This window comes from Bos javanicus, chromosome 5, assembly GCF_032452875.1.
Source record: "Bos javanicus breed banteng chromosome 5, ARS-OSU_banteng_1.0, whole genome shotgun sequence".
Taxonomy (NCBI): Eukaryota; Metazoa; Chordata; class Mammalia; order Artiodactyla; family Bovidae; genus Bos; species Bos javanicus.
The window spans coordinates 33601983-33629847 of NC_083872.1; the positions used below are offsets into that span (position 1 = coordinate 33601983).

The 27865-nt window shown below is 40.2% G+C and overlaps 1 protein-coding gene across 18 annotated transcripts in view; it reads right to left on the bottom strand.

Moving 5' to 3' along the window:
• Positions 1-27865, bottom strand: part of PCED1B (PC-esterase domain containing 1B) — a 207393-nt gene that overhangs the window by 164333 nt on the left and 15195 nt on the right. For 14 of the 18 annotated variants that reach the window (XR_009736402.1, XR_009736403.1, XR_009736400.1 and 11 more), the window contains exons 2-3: positions 10939-11048; positions 8783-8855 (exon numbers count right to left, since the gene is read on the bottom strand). The gene's annotated coding sequence lies outside the window, so the exon portion shown is untranslated. Of the gene's footprint in view, positions 1-8592; positions 8663-8782; positions 8856-10938; positions 11049-27865 lie in introns of all 18 variants that reach the window. The other 4 variants (XM_061416357.1, XM_061416355.1, XM_061416356.1 and 1 more) reach the window with 3 other exon arrangements.

The following is a 27865-nucleotide window of genomic DNA, read 5'->3' on the forward strand; positions in this document are numbered from 1 at the left end:
CACTTAAAAATGGGTAGAATGAGAAACTTCCTGTGTATTTTGCCACAATTTAACAAAATATAAAGACATATAAATTAAATTGAAAGATTCACTGACACAGAAAACAAATTTATGGTTACGAAAAGGGAAAGGACAAATTATTATTGTTCAGTCACTAAACTGTGTCCAACTCTTCGTGACTCCATGGACTGCAGCACACCAGGCTTCCCTGTCCTTCACCAACCCCTGGAGTTTGCTCAAACTCATGTCCATTGAGTCGGTAATGCCATTCAACCGTCTTGTCCTCTATCTCCCCCTTCTCCTCCTGTCCTTAATTTTTCCCAGCATTGGGGTCTTTTTCAATGAGTTGGTGCTTCGCATCAGGTGGCCAAAGTATTACAGAGAGAAAATTAGGAATTTGAAATGAACAGATACACACTACTATGTAAAAGTGGATGAGCAACAAGGACCTACTGAATAGCACAGGGAGCTATGTTCAACGTCTTGCAATAACCTATAATGGAAAAGAATCTGAAATTTATATAGAGAGCTGAATCACTTTGCTATATGCCTGAAACATTGTAAATCAGCTATACTTCAATTAAAATAAATATAAAAAGATATATACATATAAATAAAAATCTAATAAGCATTTATTTCTTCTGAGGGTCAGTGAAAACCATAGAGATGTTCCTTCTATCATAAAAAGCCAGCAGAGGCATGTTGAAGCATTTAAGAGGCAGTCCTTCATAACACTCTTTTGTGTGGGAGCTGATTCTCCCTAGAGCGAAGTCCTTCTAGGTCAATGCGATACCATCTTCATCTTTGTGTCCTTGTGGCTCAAAATATGAGGTTCACAGTGTCCCTGGGTTTATATTACTAGGATAACCCAAATGCTAAGTGGACTCTTCAGTTCTACCAAAATTTAATTAAAAAAAAAATCAGATTGCTTCTAAAGCAACTGAATTCAGTGGGAGGAAAACTGCATTTCTCTTTGAAATTTGAAGTTATGTAAGTCAAACTTCAAAGAACACTAGCACATTCTTTCATGCTGCATATGCTTTTTTTTTTTGGTGGAGGGGGAGCTGAAGAGCTCAAACCTTTGCTGCTCTGACCTCATGTTTCACTGAAACTATATAGCCTGGGAAATTAAACTTCACACTGGACCCACCTCTGCCATGTGTTGGGTATTGACTCATGAAAGAGCAGCCTGGTCAATAATTACCTGAAAGAAAATGCTAGTTTGATCTAAAAATGAAGCTCGTGTTTTCATGATCAAAGCAGCTTCTCAGCGAGAAGCATACCCTCACATTGATTTTACTCCCAAATGGAGATGCAGAAGGCTCCCGAAACCTTCCTTACTTGACTTTCACATGAGGCTGCTTCTCTTACATTTATAAGTCTCTGTTGTGTAGTCATGTCTGACTCTTTGCGACCCTATGGACTGTAGCCCACCAGGCTCCTCTGTCCATGGGATTCTCTAGGCAAGAATACTGAAGTGGGTTGTCATGCCCTCCTCTAGGGGATCTTCCCAAACCAGGGATTGAACCTAGTTCTCCCACATTGCAGGCGGATTCTTTACTGTCTTTAGCCACCAGGGAAACCCTTATAAGTCTCTACCAGGCAATAAAGAGGAATGTTATGGACTATCTTTGTGTCTTCAGGGTCTTGTCTTCCCCAGTAATACTTGAAGTTCTTGCGCAGAGAGTACCATATTTTGTCAGTAAAGTTGGGTCAGAGCCTATACTGGACACATTGTCCTTGTTAACTACAAGCTATTACCCAATACTTTCTGGGTGATGTGCTTGCAATTCGTAATCAAGTGATTGGCTGATTGTAATCTATTGATTACAATCAATCTATTGATTGTTTATTGAAGTGGATCTTAATGCAAACACAACTTCCCTCTTCATTGACAACCTTACCTGCAAAATTCACTTTACACGCTCTAAACTCAACCAAGTGGGGACAGAAGAAGTGGTTGTTGGCCATCCTCTGAATCAGTGATTTACATGATAGATTGTTCATTTGCTTATCTCTCTTTGTTTATCTACTTAAAAAATGTTTTCTATTGCAGTAAAATACACATATACATAACATTTACCATCTTAACCATTTTTAAGTGTGCAACTGAGAGGCGTTAAACATATCCATCATGCTGTGCAGCCAACACCAACATCCATGCACAGAACTCTTTTCATCTTGCAAAAGTGAAACTATGTACCCATCCCCAACATCCCCCTAGCCCCTGGCAACCACAATTCTACTTTCTGTCTCTATGACTGTAACTATTCTAAGTATTTCATGTAAGTGGAATGCAGTTATTTTCTTTTTGTAACTGACATTTAATGTAGAAAATGTCCTCAAGTTTCATCCATATTGTAACATACAAAGGAAGCAGAACTTCCTTCCTTTTTAAGGCTGAATAATAGTCCATTATATGTAAATACCACATTTTGCTTATCCATTCTTCTGTTGATGGGACATTTGGGTTACTTCCATGTTTTTGCTATTATGAATAATATTGCTATGAACTTGAATGTGTGTTTATCTACTTTTTAGCTCTACAAAAGCCCATAGTAACAATTCATTTGGAGGCATGAACACCATAAGAGGATTTGGAAAAGCAAAAGGATTCATGAACTATTTCAGCCACGAGCAAATATCCCTTAAGCCATCTGTTTAAGCTAGTTCTAAACTCTATTCCATTATGTGGAAAATAAAGTAGAATCTCCATTTTACTTGGTTAAAAGTCACTCAAGGGTTCCACACACTGCTCAAGTGTTTTAGGATCATAGAAATGTTTACTAGAAGGGATATATACAAGACCATTTAGTGATTCCCATTCTTCATGTCCATCAGAACCACTTGAGGCTCTTGATAAAAATACTGATGCATAGATCCCATGCCCAGAAATTCTGATTTAACTGGCCAGTGGGTAGGCATCAGTAGTTTTCAAATTTTTTTAGGTAACTAATGTGTAGCCAGAGTTGACAATCACTGATACAGCTTAATCCTCCTCCTCACTTCCATTGTGAGAGAGAAAGGGGAACGATTTGCTGAAAGTAATACAGAAATTGGTGGAATGATGCAAACAGGCATTTTAAAATCCTAGTACTCTAATTTTAAAATCTAGTACTCTAAACCTCTTGAAACTCCTTTATACTGTACTCTGCCTTCAACTCTGATCTTTACAAAGTGCGAACACATAAAATACTATCAAGTGGATGATTTTTATTCAACCAAGAAAGATTTAAATTGAGGTTAAAGCCAAACTGGCAAATTTTAGTTTTCATTTCAGTATCTGAATGGTGATGAAGCCCAAAGATGAAAGGATTCTACCTATTACCAGAAATCTGCCAAAGGAAGACAAAGTCTGTGTGTGCTTTGAGGTATTATACACTCCTAAAAGAGGTTCATCAGAGACAAAGTTTAAAGCAGAGGAGAAAACAGAAATGAAACAACAGGAGAGATTCTAAAGATGATTATATTCTTTGTAAAAGTCAAGTAATGGAAATCTAAGAGGACATACAAATGCCCATCTGAAAAGAGCCTCAGTCTTACCAGTGGTCAGGAAACTGAAAATTAAACTACAGCTTGATTTATCAGATTAGGAAAAGTGAAAAATGGCTAACATGCAGGGCTGGCAAAGATACGGGGAAAAGTGAACCCAAGGCATATTTGGGACATGTGTTGCTTCCAAACAGCCTCTGAGGAGGAATGTACAAAAGGTCCTGGCAAGGAAGTCACTGGGAAAGATTTACTGTTCTTCATTAACTCCGTTATTTGCTTTCCTCAGATCCTCGACAAAGAGAATATCAAGGAGGGAGTTCCTAGGTTTGGACCAGTCTTCTGTTGCTTTTTCCATGCTTCAGATACAGGAGACTTAAATTCCTACTTCCAACTTAAGTGAGTTTGAATCCATTTTGCTACATACTGTTGATGAGTCCACATTAATACAGAAAGTAAGCTCTTCATGTAAAAGTTTCTTAGGTTGACTGGGTTGCTGGGGCGTATTTTCCAATGAACCCACTGAAGCTCTGATTTTCTTCATCAATCTCTTTGAAGCAAAATTTCTGTACACAAAGTACCTAATCCTTGTCTTAGGTCTTTGCTGAGTGTGTATGGATCACCTCCTGAGAAGCTCAGCAGTGTTTGGGCTACTCTTCCCTCCATGTGCTCTTGCATGCATCCAGAGCCCGCTCCAGCAATGGATCTGTGTTCTCAACTGCAGAAAGCAATGATCACCCACTCCCCACCCTGGATTCCTCATCACCAGGTAGCAAGTTCTCAGGTTCTGTGCTCCTAGGTGGTAACCCTTTCACCAGCTCAGTTGCAGGCTGTGCGTCTCACACTATTTCTTGAGTACTTGCTGGTACCAGGCTAGCACTTCATTCTCTCATATTTGCATTTTAACTTCCAACAATCCAGTAAGGTAATTATTATTTTTATTCCTATTTACATATGAGGAAGATGAGGTTTAGAGAGTTCAAATGTCTTTCATGAGGACACGTAGCTTGTAACTGGCAGAACATTGTCACCTGCATGTAAATGAGTTTTGAGGAGTGAAAACACATTCTTCCACCAGTTTCCTCTTTTAGGAGACACTGTGTCTGAACACATCCATGAGGTACCAGCTAATGTGTGGGATGCTGACCCCAGGCTGCTGACTCCAATGACTAAGCCGAAATCCCTGAGCTACCCTCACTGGAGGAAGAGGCCTCTGCTGTCACTGCTGCCCCCTGCTGGAACCTGGTCTCTCTGCCAAGCTGAAGTCAGGGGCCATGCCGCGCCTGTCCCTGGTGCTCTAACTGGATCCATTGCACCCTCTCTTTCTTCTGGGAAAATGGTCAAAACCTCAGGGAGTCTGCCCCCAATATATCTTCTGAAATTGGGACCCTAAAGGCCAGCTATCAGTTCCCCCTATATCCCTTTGGGAAGAAGAGAGAACAACCCCCTTCCTCCTAGAGCAGAATATTTGCAATCCTGTCCCATAGACTGTCCCAGAAAAGCAGGCAATGTTCCATGGAGATGAACAAGACTTGGACTCCACGAAGATCCCCAGCCTCCAGGCAGAAGGTCGGGGATGGAAAGGGATAGTTAGGAAGTTTGGGATGGACATGTACACACTGCTACACGTAAAATGGACTACTGTACAGCATACGGAACTTTGCTCAATGTCACACAGCAGCCTGGATGGGAGGGGAATCTGAGGGAGAATGGCCACATGTATATGAATGGCTGAGTCCCTTTCCTGTTCACAGGAAACTAGCACAACATTGTTCATTATTAATTAGCTATATCCCAGTACAAAACAAAAAGTTAAAAAAAGAACCCCAGCCTCTTCACATGATGCAATATGGTAACTCCTTTGACATCTGGCATGGGCATTCACCCATCAGAACTTCAGGAATCTCTCGCGAATATGAATCAACAATGAAGACTTGATCATCAAGACTGATGGCATTCCCTTCCTCCCACTGACCTCAGACACAGAATTTGTGGACATTGTGTACAGAAAAGTTGCTTTAAGGAGATTAAGGAAGGAAATCAGAACTTCAATGGATTCATTGGAAGATACGCCCAGGCAGCCCAGCCACCTTAAGACAATTTGACAGCATGAAGTGCTTGCTTTCTGTTAATGTGGACTCACCATTAGCAACTGGCAGCAATGGAGTCAAATTCACTAAAGCTGGAAATAGGAATTTACAGTCTGTGTCTGAACCATGGAAAAATCCATGAAGACTGATCCAAAGCCAGGAACCCGCACTGGGATTCTCTTGTCTTTGCCTCTCTCTGCAGGCTGGCTTCACTCTGTTCAAGTTTAGAGGTGCCAGTGGAGAACTTGAGGGGAGAAGAGGAATGAGCATGGAAAACAGCATCTCAAACTCACATCCCCTCCCCTCTGAGATCTACAAGGAGAAAGTCTTCCCAGCAGCAAATCCTGGAGAAGGATTCAAATTGTCCTCTTTTGGATCACATCACCATTTCTGAGAGCTGCAGTGGGCTTTGTTACCATAAGAAATAGAAAGAAGTGCTGGGCAGAAAATGAAAAATGGCCATTACAGTATAATGAAAATGTGTTTGTAAGGTTTACATTTGTTTTGGTTTTCATCAATTTTAGTTTTTTAAAAAAATAGTTTAAATAGATTCCCAAAGAGAGCATCCTAACTAATAAAATTGTAACCATTGGAAATTAGGTCTTGACTTACCTGTAATTTTTTTCCTTTATCCCATGTGTTACTATTTTTATACTTATTGTATGATCATTTGATAACTGCTTGTCTGCCCAACTGGAATGTAAACTTCATGAAGGCAGGCCTATTTTTTTATTCACTAAGTGCTATGATTTCCATAGCACTTAGAACATTCCTGGCATACAGCTGGCATCCAACACATCCTGTGAAGGACTGAACAAAGAATCAACTCAACCTTTTCCAGGCTCAATGTTTAAGTCACCACCAGATGATTCCAAAGTTAGCTGAAGAATCCATAGGTTAAGAAACACAGAAAGAAAGAGGAAGTGAGATGAATACCTGGAATTAGAAGACCCAACTAGCCTCACCATTTATGGTCTGACAGGAAACTCCCAGAACAGAAACACGATAATACCGAATAATAATGATCTGATGAGCAAAAAAATAAAAATTTAAGATGATCATAAAAGAAAAAGATTCAAAATTCTAGCTAATTCTGAAAATTTTAAAGTTTACAGAAAAAGCTAATATTTATAACATGTGAAAAACCGAATTTGGCTTAAGAAACCTACCACCTATCATTATATTTCTATTTGATCCAATTTTTGGATGGAAATACCATCAAGCCAGACATCCAGAGAGATCTCATTACTGGCCTGTGTTTAATGGAGCAACACACTCATGAAAACACACCACTTGGGTACTTCACTGGGTTGTGCTAAAAATTATAGCCTTTCAAAGATTCTTGAATACACATGCTCTTGCCCTATGTACACTTAAATAAAACACTTTAGTAAAATACAGCTGTTTGAGTTTCTATTAATTAAGCTTAACTTCTGGTGACCAGGACTTCCTATGCCTGAGGTCAGGCCAGGACACTGGCTACTCATTGTGGTTGTTAACATACAGAGAGAAGCATGTTAAGAAAGGTGGAGAATGAGGAATTTTGAGGCTGATGGGTACCCTGTAGGAAACCAAGATTTCTGTGAGGTCAGAGGAGGGGCCCAGTGATATTGTGATTTATAATAGGAAATACACACTTGGCTTTTTTCCCTATCCCTGACACAGGGCTCCTAAAACCCTTGTAAATTCATAAGTGACAGGCACACTAGGGGCATCTTTATTTCTAATGAGGTGACTCTGGGTGGCTCCTGAATGGACACTGGTCACCAGAAAGAGCAAGCCATGCGTAGAAGCTTTGGATTTTCAGCCCACCCCACCACTTCTCTAGAGAGGGAAGCAGGGCTGGAAGTGGAGTTAATCACTGATCTTGTTATGTGAGGAAGCCTCCATGATATAAAAGCCTACTCATATAAAAATAGTAGGGGGCTTGAAGAGCTTCCAGATGGGTGAGCGTGTAGAGGAGAGAGGAGAGTAGTAGTAGCCTCGGAGAGGGCACGGAAGGTCTGCGCTCTTTCTCCATATCTTGCCCTAAGCATTTCTTCCACTGGGCTTTTCCTGAGTTATATCCTTTTATAATAAACTGGTGACCTAGCCAGTAAAGTGTGTCTCAGAGTTCTGTAAGCCACTTTAGCAAATTAATCGCATGCAAGCAAATTAATCGAATGCAAGCAAATTAATCGAATCCAAGCAAATTAATCGAATGCAAGCAAATTTATCGAATCCAAGGAGAGGGTAGTTGGAATCTCAATCTACAGCTGATGCTTCAGAAGCCCAGCTGACAACCTGGACCTGTAACTGGCATCTGGAGAAGATGAGTGGGAGGTGGGGGGTGGCAGTCTTGTAGGACTGAGCCCCTAGCTGTGGGGTCTGATGCTATCTCCAGGGAAATAGTGTCAGAATTGAGTTGTAGGACCTCCAGAGGGTGACTGAGAATTGCCTGGTGGTATGGGCTTCCTAGGTGGCACCTGTGGTAAAGAACCTGCCTGCCAATGCAGTAGACTTAGAGATGTGGGTTCGATCCCTGGGTTGGGAAGATCCCCTGGAGGAGGGCATGGCACCCACTCTAGTATTCTTGCCTGGAGAATCCCATGGATAGAGGAGCCTAGCTAGTTACAGTCCATAGGGTTGAAAAGGGCTGGACATGACTGAAGCAACTTAGCACACACACATACATGCACACATGGGAAACCCCATCCCACGTTGGAATTGGTACTAGAATCATCTTAGGCCCCCATCTCCCTCCCGCTAGAGACTCACACAGAGGGGAGGGGGCAGTGATTGATTCATGTGACTCCCTGGCAGGCAGTTCCATGCTTCCCTCCAAGGAACTGGGATGACAATCAGCGTGGACACAGGTGAGTTCAGGGCCAGTATTTTGCTGATGCTTTGTCACCTTGCCTGACCGCAAACACCAGTTGAGAGAGCTGGCCAAGACAGTTTCCCATATGATTCCACTTTCCATCCTCCTATGTAACGCCTCCATAAGTCAAGGTATGTTCAACACAAGGCTTACCTGGCAATGAAAGACTTAATTCCATGAACAGGAAAAAAGTATGCAGTAAGGATAAATGTGAGGAATTTATCTGAAAAAAGAGTTCTTGACTTTAGAAAGAGAAAATGGAAAGCACCAACTCTTTCGATCAGCAATAAAATGGTCTTTCGGGATTGAGGCAGCAAAGCAGACCACGCGGCAAAGCAGTTACCTTGAGTGATGGGCTTGGTGCACACAGCTCAGTGGCTTTCCTGGTGGGTTGCCCTCTGGTTCTGTCTCTCCGTCTGTAAAAGAATGAAAGGTTATCTAAGTTCTCATCCAGGTTTAATTTTCTAAGTTTTTCAGTTAAAAATTCTAAAACTTGCTAACTGTATCATTGTTAAGATGTTTTTCTACTCTTTAAGGGACAACACGGGGAGTATTTCCCAACATTGGTGAGGGAATGAAATGACTATGAGATTGTACTCGTCTCATTAAAGCAGCAACTCACAGTGCGTTCTTTCAAGACACCTGTACTTTGTCGCTCTTTCAATCACTTGTACTCCACTCACTTTTCCTTTATGACCTTTATTCCTCTGGAAGCAGTTTTAGAGCTGCTTCTTATGAGAACCTTTTTTAAAGGAGAAAAATGTTCTTCTTACACAAACCCAAACAGGATTTACTAAATGATAAATTTGACTAAAGCATGACAAAATTGGGCTTCCCTCATGGCTTAGTGATAAAAGAATGTGCCAGCCAGTGCAGGAGACAGGGTTAGACCCTTGGGTGGGGAAGATCCCCTGGACAACGGCAACCCACTCCCGTATTCTTGCCTGGGAAATCCCATGGACAGAGGAGACTGGTGGGCTACAGCCCATGGGGTTGTTAAAAAGTCAGACATGACTTAGCAACTAAAACAGCAATAACGATTGACAAAACCAGTTTTTAAATTCAGTGTTGAGCAGTGGTCTCCATCAGCTTTGCATATAATCATATTAGCATCCCAGTGTATCTTTTTTTCTTTTTCATTCCCAGGTCATAGTTACCCCAGACCCCAGGCTCCTCCCACCAAGCTTAGCTCCGCCCATTGCACACACACATCACAACACACTTTGCTTCCACACTCCAATGTCTTTATCCTGACTGTAGGATAAAGTCTAAAGATTTGACTCAACCCTGGAATCCATTCTCACTGGTTCATGTCTGTCTGAGCACCCCAGCTACCATTACTCCCTTACACAATCCATGGTCCTGTCCCTGGGAAGATTCCCAGTTCCAGGCACATCCCAGGCCCTTCCCACTTTGCTCATTTTCTTTACTGATTTGGACCATCTTCCCTCTTTTTGTTCTGGCATTTGAATCCTATCAGTTTTTCAAAACCCAGTGGAGATCCCCCTTTTCTCTATGGAGCTTCCCCAGAACTCTGCATCTTGGAGGGCACTATCCTTACCTTGTATAGTCCACTGCCTGGCACAGCAAGAGGAATTAACTCAGTAGTCTCGAAAGTATTCCTCATGGGGCCGTGATCTCCTTCGCAGGGCTGAGTCTACTTTTAGTCAGCACTTAAAAGCTTATAGGCCCCCTAAAGCATGATTGGGTGAGAGAGGACTCAAAGTACAAAGGTAGTCAGTCCCCTGACCAGTCTCAACAGAACAGGACTAGGAGGCCCAAGGGTGAGCCAACTTCCAATGAGATGAAGAACACCCAGAAGGGCCCGAGGCACCTTCTCTCACCAGGTGCAATCTTCTGAGTCCTTCTGTTTTTTACCCTCGTCTCCTTCCCTCTCTCTCTTAATCTTCTGGCGTGATTAGAAGGAGATGGGTAAAAGTTGAATTCCCTAAGACCTGGGTTTTTTCTCCTGAACCTAAGGCAATTTAACCTAATTCTTGCCCCAGTGGGTCAAAGTAAACTTTTGACCCAGGTGTGAGCAAGGTCTCTGCAAGGAAAGGTTTGATGGAGGCCTGATAACCACAACATTCAGAAGGTGATTTACTCAGGGTGATAATGAAAGTGATAACATAATTCATTCACATTGTTATTTATTTATTTTTTTGCCACACCACAACATGCAGGATCTTAGTTCCCTGACCAGGGATTGAACCTAGGCCCTTGGTGGCAAAAGCAGGGAGTCCTAACCACTGGACCACCAGGTAAGTTCTCTAATTCATTCACATTGATTGAACTCTTATCCTATGGCAGGCCTTCTTGTTTTTATCTTTCATTCATGCATTTAATTCTCCCAATAGTTGTCTAAATTGGACATTATTCTCTCCCTTTTACAATGAGAAAAACTTTCATGTCCAAAGGTGAGCTGCCTTTCCCCAAGTCACACAGTTAGTGAGTGGCAAAGTTATTTTCATTTAGGGGAAGAACCTTAGCTTAACTTACTTTACCATAAAACCAGAGGAGAGAAACTCAGGTGTCTGCAGGAAGCAGAGTCCTCAACACATCCCAGGCTTCTTGAATGGTACCTCTGGGATCTCAGGGCCTCTCATTACCTGAAATAAGAAAATGGCAAAAGTTTAATTATTCATTTTCCATCACCCTTAATGAGGGGATTAACTGCCACCTGAAACAAAAGGAAATAGCCTGACCTTCCTGCTGTCAGGAAGTGATAATTAACTAAAACCTCTAGTCAGTGGAAACAGACAAATGAGTGTTTTACTGATCTTGATGCAAATGAGCTGTCAGGGTCACTAATTGAAGTCACATAATAGAGCAATGATAATGAAAAAATAAACACATGCCCAAAATAGACATTTTCTGAAGTACAGTTTGTTTACAGATGCTCTTCAGGAGTTTCCAAAACCCTGCTGACTCACTTTATGTCTTAGGGTTCTGAATATTTTGAAGGGGTAGGGTTTGCAGGGCCCTAGTTTGCTGGGAGGGCAGCGGAGAGGAGGCTGTGTGCATGAACAGGGAGGGAAGTTGTCAACTAAAATAATCAAGAATAGAAAAGAGTTTTATTTGAACCAAACTAGCCCAGAAGTCAGCTTCCCAGATTACTCTGGAAAAACTGCTCCAGAAAAGCAAGGTTTCCCGCACAGTTTTTTATCTTGTCAGAACAAAGAACGTTAAACAAGTCAGGGTTACATTTTTTTCAAGTTTAAAAAAAAAAGAACAGACCAGCATGTACACAATGAGTCAGTATGGCCTTGGCTCCTGGGAAGGCAGTCCTATCAGGGAAGGAAGACCAGAACTGCATCCCAGGATGGAGGGCATTAGGCCTTAATTTCTAACATGGACATTCTTTACCTTTGGCCAATGTGCCCTTTTCCTTAATAATTAAAGTCCATGTGCAGTGAACATTTGATAGGCTACAAACAAGCTATTTTGGTTAGCCTCTAGTTTAAATTAAATCATGGGTAAGGCAGAATGACTTCCCCAAACTTCAACATGCGAACATTTCTCAGAGTCTGTTTAGCCTCAGATTCAAGGAGCATCAAGTAAGTGGAGACTAGTTTGGAGACCGTTCATCTCAGCCTCAGGATCAACTGGTTGGCTTTTCATTACTTGGTTGATTGGTTTGACCAAAAGTTACTGCAGGAATGATTCATGGAACCATTCTGCTGCACAGCATGTAAACACAGCCTTCTAATCTAGACTTTAGCTATTAAAATGGTCATAAATAGCTGCAAATTACTACTGTTGCGTAACTGGTGACTTCATCACGGCTCTGGCCGAGCAGATGGAGCCGCGTTCCAGGCAGTGCTGCAGGGCCCGGCTGGTCCTCAGCGTGTAACGAGTGCAGCCTGGTAGGTGTGACACGGACGACAACATGGCATCCTCCTTGTTCCAGAGTAACACATTTTTCAGAAGGCCATCAAGCCTTCAGAGCCTCACACATGCTGCATGATAAATAAGTATATAACTACCCCAAATATGGCAAAACGAGTCGCTATTAATAACCCTAAGAGTCATGGGGATTTGGGCAGTCCAGTTCCTCTGCCAAAAGTTAAGAATGTTTGCTCAGTGTTTTGATTTTTTTTTTTTTTAAACTCTGTTCTTGATTTGCTTCAGTACATTTCCCATTTAGCTGACTTTATCTGTGACCTTACTAGGACATACCAACGCATACAGGATGGCAATGGAAGGCCTTTTAAAGCTATTGGGGCTTTCAAAATTGTGTCTAGTAAACATTTTCCATTTCTCTCTACCATAGCGACTATCACCTTTGCCATTATGCAGAAATTACTAAAGGGCCAGGGAAGAAACTCCCTACGTTACTTATATTGATTATAATATTGTACCATTAACTATTTCTTGAACATTTATTCTCACCAGATAGTGTTTCTATACATTGCTAAGTTTTGCATCAACCTTCCAAAGTCGGTGTTATTCCTAATTCACAAACCAAGACTCAGACGTTGAGTAACTGCCCTGAGCTGATATGCAAGTGACTCTCAGGGCTGGAATGCAAACTCAAAGCTCCTTGACTTAAGCCATATGAAACTGCCAGTGGTCAATCATTTCTGACCATCAATGGCGATTTTATGGTTTAGCCCATTACATGTTGGTTCTGAAAGGAAATCTAGAATCTCCTTCTGACATCACCACTCATTTGATTGGAATTTTTTCAATGCAGAATTGGGAGGAGAGGGAGGGGAAATGGTCAAATGATCTATTTTCCTTCCACTGATTATTATTATGACAATAAAGACATGTGAAACTGCACCAAAAAAAAAAAAAAAAAAAAAGGCAAAACATGTCAAAAGCTCTCTGTTCTACTCACATTGTCTGATACATTCTATCTGAAAATCTCCACATGGAAATATGCTCATCAGACTTTTCCAAGCATTGAAATGATTTTTAGCATTTAAAAGGTAATGATGTTAAGATACAATTTTGATAGACCATGTGTTTTAGTAGGCAGGTAGGCTATGAGTCTATAATACCTATATCTTGCCAAAAGATAATTTGGCAAGAGCAATTAAAATTTCTTGGGAATTACCAGAAAGTCAATAGCATAGTGGCTTAGGTAAGGTAAGGTAAGTCACTTCAGTCGTGTCCAACTCTGTGCAACCCCACAGATGGCAACCCACCAGGCTCCCCGTCCCTGGGATTCTCCAGGCAAGAACACTGGAGTAGGTTGCCATTTCCTTCTCCAATGCATGAAAGTGAAAAGTGAAAGTAAGTCGCTCAGTCGTGTCCGACTCTTCACGACCCCATGAACTGCAGCCTACCAGGCTACTCCACTCATGGGATTTTCCATGCAAGAGTACTGGAGTGGGGTGCCATTGCCTTCTCCGAGCATAGTGGCTTAGATAGGAGCTATTGTCTATAATAAATTATTTCTCTGAGTGTTTTTAGAAACAATTCATAATAAACTCTTTTTAATTCAGTTTTCTCCAATGATAAAATAAGAAAAGGAAATATTATGGCAACCAATAATAATTATTGCATTTAATACAAGATAGCTACCAAATAGTAAATTGTTAAATGCATCATAATTGGGACGTTTAGTGTCACACGAGAAATAATAGAAAAAAGGTTAATGAGCCTTAGAGTGAGATTTCAGTCAGAGGAAGAATCTCATTTTACTGAAGGGGAAACTGAGGCAGAATAAAACCAAATTAAATAGCAGAACCATTCAACTCATTGGCAATACCTTAATGACTAGCATTCAGTTCTCTTCTCAGTTAATGCTTTCCCTCCCTAAAATCACAGTCTGGCTCTATGTAATATTGTTTATTGTACTCTACATTTCTTTTCCTTGAAGATATCTGGAACAAATAATGAGATGTACCTAACAAGTTATTACATTAAAATGAACTTAATATCCTGGGTGATTATATTCTAAAATGGGATAAACTAGATTCTTATTGAAACAAGATGATCAAATAACTTTAAAAGTAAATTCCTATAGATCTACTACTAGACTTCAAAGTCTGATTGGCCTTTCTCATGGTCAGAAGAAGTTTCCTTTCTATCTGACCCTTTCCAGACTCTCTGTTCACCTCTCATATGGGAGGCATCTGATTTCAGATACTGAAGGATTTAACATGACTCAAGGTTTTGACTCAATATTATGAATAGAAATATGAAACATCACAAAGTTTATAATAGCTTTACCATATTACTTGTGAACCAAATGACACAACCAAATGGGAGAAGTACCCACAATGAAAGAATTCCTAATATTTTTCTAATATAATGATAAACATATAGAGAAAGAAAAGGAAAATAAGTGTATTAACTGATGGATGAATGATTCAGCTTCTACATTAACAATGACTCAGTCTGTAAAAACTGGCATGTTTACAAAATAAATCATATTACTGAACCAGAAAAGACAGGCATATAATATGCAAGTGAATCAAACATGCTCACAAAATAATTTTCTTTTATTTCCATATAGGATTTTCTTGAGGGTTCTGAATATTACTCTAGCCTTTAATGACATGCAAAAGAGAAGTGAAATGTTAATGATTGCTAGAAAAACAGTCCTTTATGCACGAAAATAACTTGCCTCAAAGAGTATTTATGAATAGCAGTGGATTCAAGAGTTTCTATTAATAATCCTTCGTTGGCTATAGGTCAAGCCTGTGAGAATGGCCCCTTTTCCAAGGAAGGAGTGGAAAATTGCACAGCGTAGCCCTTCCTTCAGAGCTGCTGGGTTTATGTGCTGACACTTGCATTGATGAACATGTGCTGAATGTCCTCATTGGAAATTCAGCTTTATGACTGGTAGGTAATGGACGTGACCTTGCGGATTTATGGACCGATGTTGGGAGTGTACAGATGGAACAGGAGGTTGTGCTGGCTCAGAAAATCCCTTCAAATACCTATATTGGCCTCATTAATCATGACCTTGTGACTGTGACTGGGCCACCTCTAAATCTTCTTTTCCTGGGCTAAGTAAACTCTGCTTTCCTGTCTTTCTCATCCTCTTCAAACCATTCTAGCAAAGTTCACATGAAGTCCAGAAAGAGTAGCAAAAGGGGAAAGGAAAGTTTCTGAGAATGTCAGTTCTGACATTCTAAAATTGAAGAGAGGCGGAGAAAGAGTATTTGTTCAATTTATGTACATGATAAGTATTCATCCAAGTGAATGCTATAGGGGTCAGCCTTCATAAAGTACATTCATATACTAAGGTGCCAAGTATGCAAAGATGGTGAGGACATAATCCTTTCCTATTCTCAGGAACTTAACAATTTGATAGAAGAGTTTCATATGTGTGTGAGTGTGTGTGTGTGTGTGTTGTAGGGGAATAGAAAAATGTTTCTGCATAATGATAAGCAGCTCTTTTAGGCAGAGGGCATGGTCAGCTACTGCGATAAAAGAACTTGCTCTGGGAAGATTCCAAAATATATTCTAACTGATGCCCAAAATGGCATTGGGAATTATTATTCCTTGGTGTCTAATGCTGCACTCTCACAGCAGTGCTTTGTGAAGATATTGCTGGAGAAGTCAAGACAATTTGACATGGGAGAGTTTTTCAGGTCATGTTCTTTCCTCACAGGAGAGAAAAGGACTGCACCAAAGCAGGGTGCTGGTCGGAAGGGAAACCCATCAGTCAAGAGGCTGTTGGTTGCCAGGAATCTAATATCATGTGAATTAACTCAAATTAAAAAGAGGAGTTACCTGTAAAGATAAAACTGGCAATCTTATGGACATCCAGAGGCAGGAAGCAAAGTCCAGGTGGATGTCATAGCAACCTAACCTGGGAACTAGAATGTCAGTGGGTCTCTGATTCTCTATTTTTTTCACTCTTTCTCTTTTGACTCTTTCCCCCCCACCCCGGCTTTTTTTTTTTTTTTTTTTTAGCATATCTAATGCCTTCCCTCTAAAGAGTTTGCTTTCTCTGACTATTTATAATTTGGCTTTCAAGTAACTTTGGTTGTATTTGATTTTGGCATGCACTGGTGCCAACCTCAGTCCAGATGGACGTGAGCTCTGAGCAGGAGCCCACAGCCACTGATGGCCATGTCTATAATTCGGTTCAGATTTTCAGAGAGTGGCTGTCCATGAGGCTGCTCCTGGTCTATTCAGATTGGGGCGAGATGGATATGGGGTGGGGTCAGGGCCATTTAGACCTGTCCTTTACAGCAGAGACTGTGAACAGCAGGAATTCTCAGAGGTAGGAACTGGGGAGAAGGCACAAGTGTCTGGCAGAGTGTCAACCACTGCTCCAAATCAAATGCTTCCTTCTCACAGCATGGCAGGGGGCAAGCTTCACGTGGAGAGTAGAGGAACCCTGTCTGCTATGACACAAAGCTCAGTAGGACAGCATTTGGAGCATGGATAATAATGTGGTTTCTGAGTCTGCATCCTTTTCTCCCTCTACTACAAATTTAACAGAAAGTAACTGCTGTTTCAGTGCTGGTGCTGCCATCTCTGTGAATGGGGCCAAGAGAATCTTTGGGTAAACTGAGGAGACACAGCTAGATAAGTAAGCAAGTAGGTGTTAGTTACTCAAGTCAGACAAGTTACTCTTGTCTGACTCGTTGCGATCCCATGGGCTATAGCCCGCCAGGCTCCTCTGTCCATAGAATTCTCCAGGCAAGAATACTGGAGTAGGTTGCCATGCCCTTCTCCAGGGGATCTTCTCTACCTAGGGATCGAACCCAGGTCTCTTGCATTGCAGGCAGATTCTTCACTGTCTGAGCCACCAAGGAAGCCCCCATGCAGCTATATACTGAGGTATTTTCATTAATTCATTCAGTTAGTTAGTGTTAGTAAGTACCTGTTCTGTCTTGTGCTGGAAAAGCAGGAGAGCCCTATATACTCCAGAAGTTTATTTTATTAATGGCTCTTTGGGGTATGTGTTTGTTGACTTTCCACTGAATAAAATCTAGATATTACCAGTGAGAAGTTCCCAAAACACTCTTCGGATTTTTCTATCTAAACATTTCTAAAACCAAAATACTAATAAATAATTTTTATTTATTTCTAAAAGCAAAATACCAATAATCAATGCTCATTACTGGTTCTTAAAACTAAGTTCAGTCCAGTGCCTAGAAAGGAAAACCAAACAGAAAGACTAAAAGAAACAATATAATCCACCTCACTTTCCCTTTCTCGCTTCTGCGTGGCTTTAACGTGAGCTTCTAACTGGGAGGACACTTACTATGTTTGCTACAGGCAGATGTTTATGTGTGTTTTGAGTTTTAAAAATCTAGATAAGGAGCTATAAAAAGGAAGAGGGTGTTCATTTAAGAAGTTGTCCTTAAATTGTATATTTTGAGGGGTGTATTTTCCATAGCCATACTCTTCTTTATAGACATATGAGTTATTTTAGGCATTCCTAGTTGATACAATAGTCAGAAACCTGACTGCTTCTGGGGAAACAGTCAGGCATCAGGCGACCTGGGTTCAGTGTGAGGTGTGTAAATCTAAACGAGTCTCTTTCCTCCCATGATCCCCACTTTTTTGTCTTTTGGGCTTATCTATCAAGTTATTGGGGGCTTCCCCGATGGCTTAGTGGGAAAGAATCTGCCTGCAATGTAAGAGATGCAGGAGACTCGGGTTCAATCCTTGGGTCAGGAAAATCCCCTGGAGGAGGACGTGGCAATCCACTCCAATATTCTTGCCTGAAAAATCATGTGGACAGAGGAGCCTGGCGGGTTACAAAAGGAGAAGTCAAAAGAAGGGGTGGCAGAGGATGAGATGGTTAGACAGCACCACCGACTCAATGCACAGGAATCTGAGCAAACTCTGAAAGATTGTGGAGGATAGAGAAGCCTGACAGGCTTCGGTCTATAAGGTTGCAAAGAGTCTGACACAACTTAGTGACTGAAAAGTCAAAGTGAAAGTTGCTCAGTGGTGTCCAACTCTTTGCGACCCTATGGAACTGTACAGTCCATGGAATTCTCCAGGCCAGAATACTGGAGTGGGTAGCCTTTCCCTTCTCCATGGGATCTTCCCAATCCAGGGATTTAGTGATTGAACAACAACACAGTCAAGTTATTAGCAGTATCAACTGAGAGGTAAATGTTAACACTCTTGGAAAACTGGAAAACACTATTCAGTAAGTATTTGAATTTGACTGAGTAAATTCAGAACTTTACTGAAAAATCAGTATTATTGCCTGACCTTGACACTAAAGTTGTCTTACCCAAACTTACAATCTATTTTCGGTGATTATGTAATCAAAATTCCATCTCAAATATATTTAAACTAACGTACTTAACTCACATAGTGGTTGCATTGCAAGTCTATTTTCAGGAAAAAAAAATGCTGGAAGGAATAAAAAAACATTGAAAAGGGTAAGTACATGAATATTTATAAATTCCTATTAACTGTGCAAAACAATAATTTTAATTTTTTTGGAGAGTAAAATCTATGTAGAACTAAAATGCAAAACAAGAACAGAAAAGGCAGGAAGGTTAAACAGCTTGAAAGGTTTAAGGATATAAAAATATCAGAGGAGTGGTAAAAATAATAATTTTTATAATTCTGTAATAAACCTATGTTTTGTAATCTCGAGGATAACTATTATCAGCATAAGAAACTAATGTATTATTTATAAGTTATTAGAATAAAAAAATTCAATAATTTAAAATTTTTAAATAATCTAAAAAAGGCAAAAAAAGAGGGAAAAAAGCATAAAACAAGGAAAAAAGGAATATGAAAGAGAAGAGCTTAATAGAAAATGAAAATAAGATAATATCTAGAAACCCAATTATGCCAGCAACTACACTGAATATAACTGAACTAAATTTGAAGTAAAAGACTATGATTTTCAGACTAGGTTTTAAAAAACCCAACTGTATGCTTTAAATATATTAACAAAGAAATTTTTAATGTAAAAGGAAAGATAAATATATCATGCAACACTAACAACAATGAAAATAATTATGTAAATCTACCAGTATAAGGCAATGTGAACTTTAAAGCAAGAAATATTATCAGAGATAAAGAGAGGTCAGTCCAATAGGAAGATATTACAGTCCTAAGTTTCTATACACCCAATAGCATTGTTTCAAAATAAATCAAACCAAAATGGACAGAATGAAAAGGAAAAATGTTCAAATCAACAATCATAATGGGCAGCATTAGCATAACTTTCTCAACAGTGGATAGAATAAGCTAAAAATAAAAAATCAGTAAGGATATAGAAGATAATAACAGTATAATTAGCAAACCTGATTTAATTGCTTTGCACATAAAATTATGCCTACTAATGACCGTTTCATATTCATTTCAAGTGTACCTGGAACATTTATTAAAACCAATGTATTATAGTATCAGTTCAGTTCAGTCGCTCAGTCGTGTCCATCTCTTTGCAACCCCATGTACCGCAGCACTCCAGGCCTCCCTGTCCATCACCAACTCCCAGAGTCCACCCAAACCCATGTCCGTTGAGTCGGTGATGCCATCCAACTATCTCATCCTCTGTTGTCCCCTTCTCCTCCCGCCCTCAATCTTTCCCAGCATCAGGGTCTTTTCAAATGAGTCAGTTCTTCACATCAGGTGGCCAAAGTTTTGGAGTTTCAGCTTCAGCATCAGTCCTTCCAATGAACAATAGTCTCAGCAATTTCAAAATGTTGAAATATTTAAGAATATCTTCTCTGACCACCTTGAATTGAACTAGAGATTAATAATGGAACAGAAAAAAACCCAACTTATTTATGTATTAATCTCAAGAAACTAGAAAAAGAGTAGCAGTCGAACCTAAGGAAATAAATGATAGAGATAAAAACCAAATCAAGGAAATAATAATCCAACATATATAATACAGAAAATCAACAAACTCAAAAATTGGTTTTGAAAAGATTACCAAACTTAATAAAACCAAGACTGATCAAGAAAAGTAAAAAAAAACACAAAAATCAGCAACAACAGCAATGAAAGGGAGATATCACTATAGATGGCACAATAAAACCATGCTAAAAATAACTTTATTCAGAAAAACTTGACAATTTGGGTGATATAGACAAATTTGTTAAAAAAACACAACTTACCAAAGCTGAGAGAAAGAAAATATAGGACTAGTTTCGGGTATGTTTTAAAAATTTGAACCCATTATTTAAAAACCTTTCCCCAAAGAAAAATCTAGGCCCAGAGAGCTTATCAATGAAATTTCCGAAAATTTAAGGAAAAATAACCCTTATATAATTTAAACAGAAGTAAAACTTCTCAGACTTAAAAAAAAAAAAAAGTATAAACTTGATTTAAAAACTCTGATAAGCATTCTGAGAAAACTGCAAACCCACCTTTCTCCTAAACATTGTTGAAAAATTCTTAACAAAATATTAGGAAATCAAATCCAGTGATATAGTACGCTGAGTGCTATTTAGTCTAGGTTTGCAAGTAGGTTTGACATTTAAAAATCATAAACTTACTTAACCACATTCACAAAAAGAGTAAAATCACACGATCATCTTGAATGCAGAAAAAGGTTTTGATAAATTAATTCAACATCACTTGTGATGAAAATTTTTAGCCAACCAAGAACAGAACTTCCTTAATGTGATAAAGAATATCTACAAATTACCCACAGCAGACATCATTCTCACTGGTAGAATACTGAAATCTTGTCCTTAATACTGGGACTGGGTTAAGCATGCCCACATTGTAACTGGGCTTCCCTGGTGGTTCAGTGGTAAAGAGTCAGCCTGCCATTGCAGGAGATGAGAATTCAATCCCTGGGTCAGGAAGATCCCCTGGAGAAGGAAACAGGCAGTATTCTTGCCTGGAGAATCCCATGGACAGAGGAGCCTGGCAGGCTACAATCCATGGGGTCACAAAGAGTCAGACACAATTTAGCAACTCAGCAAAACAAAACAACAAATAAGGTTATAACTAGAGGTCTAGCCAGAGCAAAAAGCAAGTGGAAGTGAAAGTCGCTCAGTCATGTCTGACTCTTTGCGATCCCTTGGACTATACAGTCCATAGAATTCTCTAGGCCAGAACACTGGAGCGAGTAGCGTTTCCCTTCTCCAGGGGATCTTCCCAATTCAGGGACTGAAACTCGGTCTCCCACATTGCAGGCAGATTTTTTACCAGCTGAGCCACAAGGGAAGCCCACAAAAGGGAAGGGGAAGAAAGAAAAGTCATGGAGACTGAAAAGGAAGAAATGAAACTGTCATTTTTAGACAATAAGATCACGTACGTAGAAAATTTCTAAAGAATTTATAGGTAAATTCTTAGAATCAATAAGAGAATATAAAGGACAGTGGATAGAAAATCAACACACAAAAATTAGTTGCTGTAGAACGAATGTTTGTGTTCCCTACAAAATTCGTATTTTGAAATCCTAACTTCAACGATGAAGGTATTCAGAGATGGGGACTTTGGGCTCTGACCCCATGAATGGGATTAGTGCCCTTACAAAAGTATCCAGAGGAATCCCTGAGCCTTTCTGCCACATGAGAACACAGAAAAAAAGCCACGGTGTATGTATGAAGAAGGTAGCCCTCACCAGACACCACATCTGCCAGTACCTTGATCTTGCACTTTTTAGCTTCTAGAACTGTGACATATAAATTTGTTATAAATTTATAGCTCAGTGGGTAAAGAATATGCCTGCAATGCAGGAGACCCTGGTTCAGTTCCTGGGTCAGGAAGATCCGCTGGAGAAGGGATAGACTACCCACACCAGTGTTCTTGGGCTTCCCTGATGGCTCAGCTGGTGAAGAATCCACCTGCAATGCGGGAGACCTAGGTTAGATCCCTGGGTTGGGAGGAAACCCTGGAGAAGGGAATGGCTACCCACTCCAGTATTCTAGCCTGGAGAATTTCATGGACTGTATAATCTATGAGGTCACAAAGAATCGGACACAACTGAGTGATTTCACTTTCATAAGCCACCCAGTTTATGGTATTTTATTTAGCAAACTGAGCTATGACATAAGCCATATTTACTTGTATATACTGGCAACAGACAAATAGAAAATAAAACATTTATAATAGTACCCCCAAACTCAAACACCTAGAAATAAATCTAATTGAAGATGTACAGGACTAACAATTACAAAATTTTATTGAGAAAAAATAAAGGAAAGCTAAACAAGTGGACTTGTTATGGATTGGATGACTCAGTATTACAAAGATATAAGTTTTTCTTCAGATTATTACATACTTCCATGCAATCTCAACCAAAATCCAAGATGTAGGCTTATTTTTTTTTCCCAGCAATGTACGAATCAATACAAATAAATTCTAAAATTCATATGGAAAAGCAAAGGCCAAGAAAAGCCAAGCTTTTCTTGAAGAACAAATATGAAGGACTCACACTATAGCAGGAACTATTATTATAAAGCTACGGATAATCAAAACTGTGTGATACTAGTATAAGAACAGATAACTGTCCAACAGAACAGATCCATACATATATGATCACATGATTTATGATAAAATGGCCATGAAATTCAGCAGGGAAAAGTGTCTTTTCAATAAATCATGCTGGGTCAGTTGGATACCCATATGGAAAAAAATGTTTATTGACTTCTACTTCACATTACACACAAGAATCAATTCCAGATGTGTCTTAGACCTTTTGGGTTGCTATAACAAAAATACCATAAAAATTGGCATCTGGTGAGGGTCTGCTTCCTCATTCATGGATGATGTCTTATTGCTATGACCCCACCTGGCAGAAAAGGGTCTCTCCTGAGTTTAATCTCATTCAGGAGGGTTCTGCCCTTATGATCTAATCATCTCTGCAATGCCCCACATCTAATACCACTACCTTGGGGATTAAGATTTCAACATATGAGTTCAGGGCAGAATACAGATATTCAGACCATAGCAAGATTGGGTTGGAGAGAGAAATTGAAAGATAAAGCAATACCCTTTTAGATGGAAACACTTTCATAACCTTGGACTAGGCAATGCTTTTTAAAATAGGAAATAAATTGTGATTGAGTCACAGAGCGGAATATTATACAGCTGTGAGGTTATTGATGACTACATTCAAAAATATGGATGAAACCCTCAAGCACAGAGTTGAGCAATAAGAGCCAGACAAGAAGAGTATATATTTCATGTATATAATGTATCATCTATTTCTGCTTTATTGACTATGCCAAAGCCTTTGATTGTGTGGATCACAATAAACTGTGGAAAATTCTGAAAGAGATGGGAATACCAGACCACCTGACCTGCCTCTTGAGAAACTTATATGCAGGTCAGGAAGCAACAGTTAGAACTGGACATGGAACAACAGACTGGTTCCAAATAGGAAAAGGAGTACGTCAAGGCTGTACGTTGTCACCCTGCTTATTTAACTTATATGCAGAGTACATCATGAGAAGCGCTGGGCTCGAAGAAACACAAGCTGGAATCAAGATTGCCGGGAGAAATATCAATAACCTCAGATATGCAGATGACACCACCCTTATGGCAGAAAGTGAAGAGGAACTAGAAAGCCTCTTGATGAAAGTGAAAGTGGAGAGTGAAAAAGTTGGCTTAAAGCTCAACATTCAGAAAACAAAGATCATGGCATCTGGTCCCATCACTTCATGGCAAATAGATGGGGAAACAGTGGAAACAGTGGCTGACTTTATTTTGGGGGGCTCCAAAATCACTGCATATGGTGACTGCAGCCATGAAATTAAAAGATGCTTACTCCTTGGAAGGAAAGTTATGACCAACCTAGATAGCATATTCAAAAGCAGAGCTATTATTTTGCCAACAAAGGTCCGTCTAGTCAAGGCTATGGTTTTTCCAGTGGTCCTGTATGGATGTGAGAGTTGGACTATGAAGAAAGCTGAGCACCGAAGAATTGATGCTTTTGAACTGTGGTGTTGGAGAAGACTCTTGAGAGTCCCTTGGACTGCAAGGACATCCAACCAGTCCATCCTAAAGGAGATCAGTCCTGGGTGTTCATTGGAAGGAATGATGCTAAAGCTGAAACTCCAGTACTTTGGCCACCTGATGCGAAGAGTTGACTCATTGGAAAAGACTCTGATGCTGGGAGGGATTGGGGGCAGGAGGAGAAGGGGACGACAGAGGATGAGATGGCTGGATGGCATCACTGACTCGATGGACATGAGTTTGAGTGAACTCCGGGAGTTGGTGATGGACAGGGAGGCCTGGAGTGCTGCAATTCACGGGGTTGCAAAGAGACGACATGACTGAGCAACTGAACTGAACTGAATGTATCATAACAGGCAGAACAAATCCAGAAGTCATGAGAGTGGTTATCACCGGGCAGTTAGTGACTAGAAGGGAACACAGGACCTAGTCTGTTCTTTGATTTGGGGCACTTTGCCCGTTTTGTTAATCCTCCTCTCTGTGCTACACAATTCTTATCTCAAACTGTCTTTGCTGGAACTTTTTTTCTTCAAAATTGTTGGACAGACCTCAGTTTCTGCTTGTGTAATTATTCAGTTTACTTTCAATATACATGATGTATCATTATGTTTTACTGAGGTTCTGCAAAATGTCTGCTTCTCAGGATTATTTCTGGAGACTGACTTTTTTTTTTCTTCCAGGTAGCTCTGTAGCTTTCTGAGAACTCTTTCTGAAAAGAGTTCTGTGTTCTCTGTCCATCTGCCTCTCTTCTGCACCGTCACCACTCTGCCTTCTTTACGATGCTGTTCTGCTTTTGCCACTCTGTTATTATTATACTGTTGAAGAAAGAGGAAGAGATCGTCTTGAATAGAAAGTGTAATTTTCTGATTGGGGCAGCATCATGATGCCGCTGTATTTCTTGTGTAATTGAAGATTTCGCTGATTAATGGCTTTAATAGCCTGCCCAGGGATGACAGTGTTGGGTCCAGCCAACCTCAATGTGTGGTCTTGTTGACAGACATACCTCTCTTATGGCAAGAGGTTTGTCACGCTATAATCATTTGGTATCACTCAACACTGAACTCATCAAACTACTCTTCTCTATTATTTCACACTCAGCAAATTTGTTTGTGATTATAAACTTGGCTTCCCAAAGCTTTCTAACAGGCAGAGTTCTGATCCACTTGATGTTTGCTTTAAATTCATAGATAGGTATTCTTTTGGCTTATGTTATAAGCCATTCTCCACATGTCAAATTAGCTCTTGGGCATTAAAAAATATCAAGCGTGAATCTAACATCTTGGGGTATGTTGATACTATCAAGGTAGTCTATCCGGAGAAGCCACTACTCAGCTTTCCTCCTAGACACACCCTGTTGTTGTTCAGTCGGTAAGTTGTTTCCAACTCTTTGCAACCCCATGAACTCCAGCACACCTGGCTTCCCTGTGCTTTCCCATCTCCCTATTGCTTAAACTCATGTCCATTGAGTCAGATGCCATTCAAGCCAATTCATCCTCTGACAAGCAAACAAACACATATGATATCCATCAGATCAATGTTATTCTGCTTATGAAAATAGAATCAAGGTCCTCAGTGCCTTCCCAGAAAAGGGAATTCAGATGTCCATAAATTCTAATAAATATCATTGAATAAGTGAAAAATTCCACTTTGAGATAAATGTGGACAGCTGCCACACTAGCTTGTTTTTCCATCATCTAGCTGTTTCTCCAAAGGAGGAAATGTCAGTGAGCAGACTCATCCTCCAGCAACTTGTTTAGATTTGCACATCACCTCTCCTACACAAAGCTTCCTTGGTCTCCTACCGTGCATTTCTATCACAATGCAGGAGGCAAGCAGCAGCACATCAAAACTGCTCTCTGGAGAGAGTGATGATTACTGTTTTTTTAATTTTGTTTTTCCCTATAGTTCAGAACCCCTCTGGGGACTCTCCAGTGTGTCACTGACATTGCCAGTCATCTCTCCTAACTAAAGGTCTTCACCCAGGATGCCCTCCGTGACCTGCCAGCTTCAAGTCCCCCGGGGCTTTGGGCGGCCCAGGCATGCAGACTGGTGGTTCATTCCCATCTGCAGCAGCTGAGAGTTCCATGGAGAGTAAGGCAGGGCTGAGCCAACAGCAGGTTCTCCAGACGAGGACCGAATGAGGACCTGCTGTGCTCTGATACAGCCCGGCTCAGGGGAGCCACATAATTAGTACAAACACCACTGTGGTGCGATACCTCTCCAGCTCTGTTTATTCTGTACATAAACCTAGCTTCGGCTCCACTAGGTTCAACAAACATTTGTTAAACATCTGTGCTGTGTCAGATCACATCCAAGGCACAAGGGCAATAAGGATGAAGAACACACGAACAGGACACACTCTAATACCCTTTTACAGCTTTAGAGCTCCCAAAGCACTTTTCACGTGTCTCATCTCCATCAACATTGTGAAATCAAATAGAGTATACATGGGTACTGCATTTCCATTTCATAACTGGGAGGGCTGAGAATCTGAAAGACTGGGTGAGTTCCCTAAGACCACACAGTTAATAAATGTTAAGTTCTGGTACAAGAACCCAGGGATTCAAGTCTTTATTCAATGCTCAATTTCACCATATTGCTCCCCCACCCCTTTTTACACATGGTCATTTGGCATACAGTTAGAGGATGTTTTAGACCATTTACATGTGCCAGGAAAGAGAGACTACTTTTCTAGCTTATAATTCTCCATTATGAATGCCATGGACAAAATGAGCCAGAAGGACTCATATTGTTGTTGTTTAGTCACTAAATTGTGTTCGACTCTTGTGACCCCATGGACTGTAGCCCACCTGGCTCTTCTGTCCATGGGATTTCCCTGGCAAGAATACTGAAGTGGGTTGCCATTTCCTTCTCCAAGGATTCATACTATCATTGCTTAATTCTGAGAGATCATTTTCATCCCTGACCACTCAAATAATTTCTTCTAAATTATGTTTTTGTGTGCATCCAATTCAGTTTGTTGAATCAGCTACTTAGTCAACCAAGAAATGATTGACTTAAAATTAGAAGAAACGAGTAAGACCTAAAATTCTGTTTGTACTGGAATTTTCAATGCCCAAAGTACATATTTTCTGTTGCAAATATTTTAGCTCTTGGTTATACGCAATTTGAAATTGAATTATATACTGTCTTATATCCTATAATTATTCTAATAACACTACACATTCCTAGAGGAGACCAACCATATCATGGGTCTGGGAATGTGGCCAGAACTAACAATATTTGCTGAAAGGAATTTAAATTATGGCTGACCATTCTACTCCCTGACAGGAAGTATAAGAGGTAATGGTTGAGCATTAGATCAGAGTGGGACAAACTTGGATGAGAGATCTGGTTTGTAATCTTGGGCAAGTTATATAAACCAGCTAAGCTCTACTGCCCTCCTTAGAAGATGGGGATGTTATTGGTCATCTTGCAGGATCTTTGTAAAATTAAATGAGAAGCCTGGTAGACACTGAGAATGAATGTTTGGTCTTATTATCAAGCCCGCTTCCTTGGATCTTTCCAGAGGTCCTTCTGTCTTCCTCCATTTAAATTCGATTTTTTTTTTTTTCACTAGCAGACTGAAAGGTCAGAGTTCCAGAGCCAATTA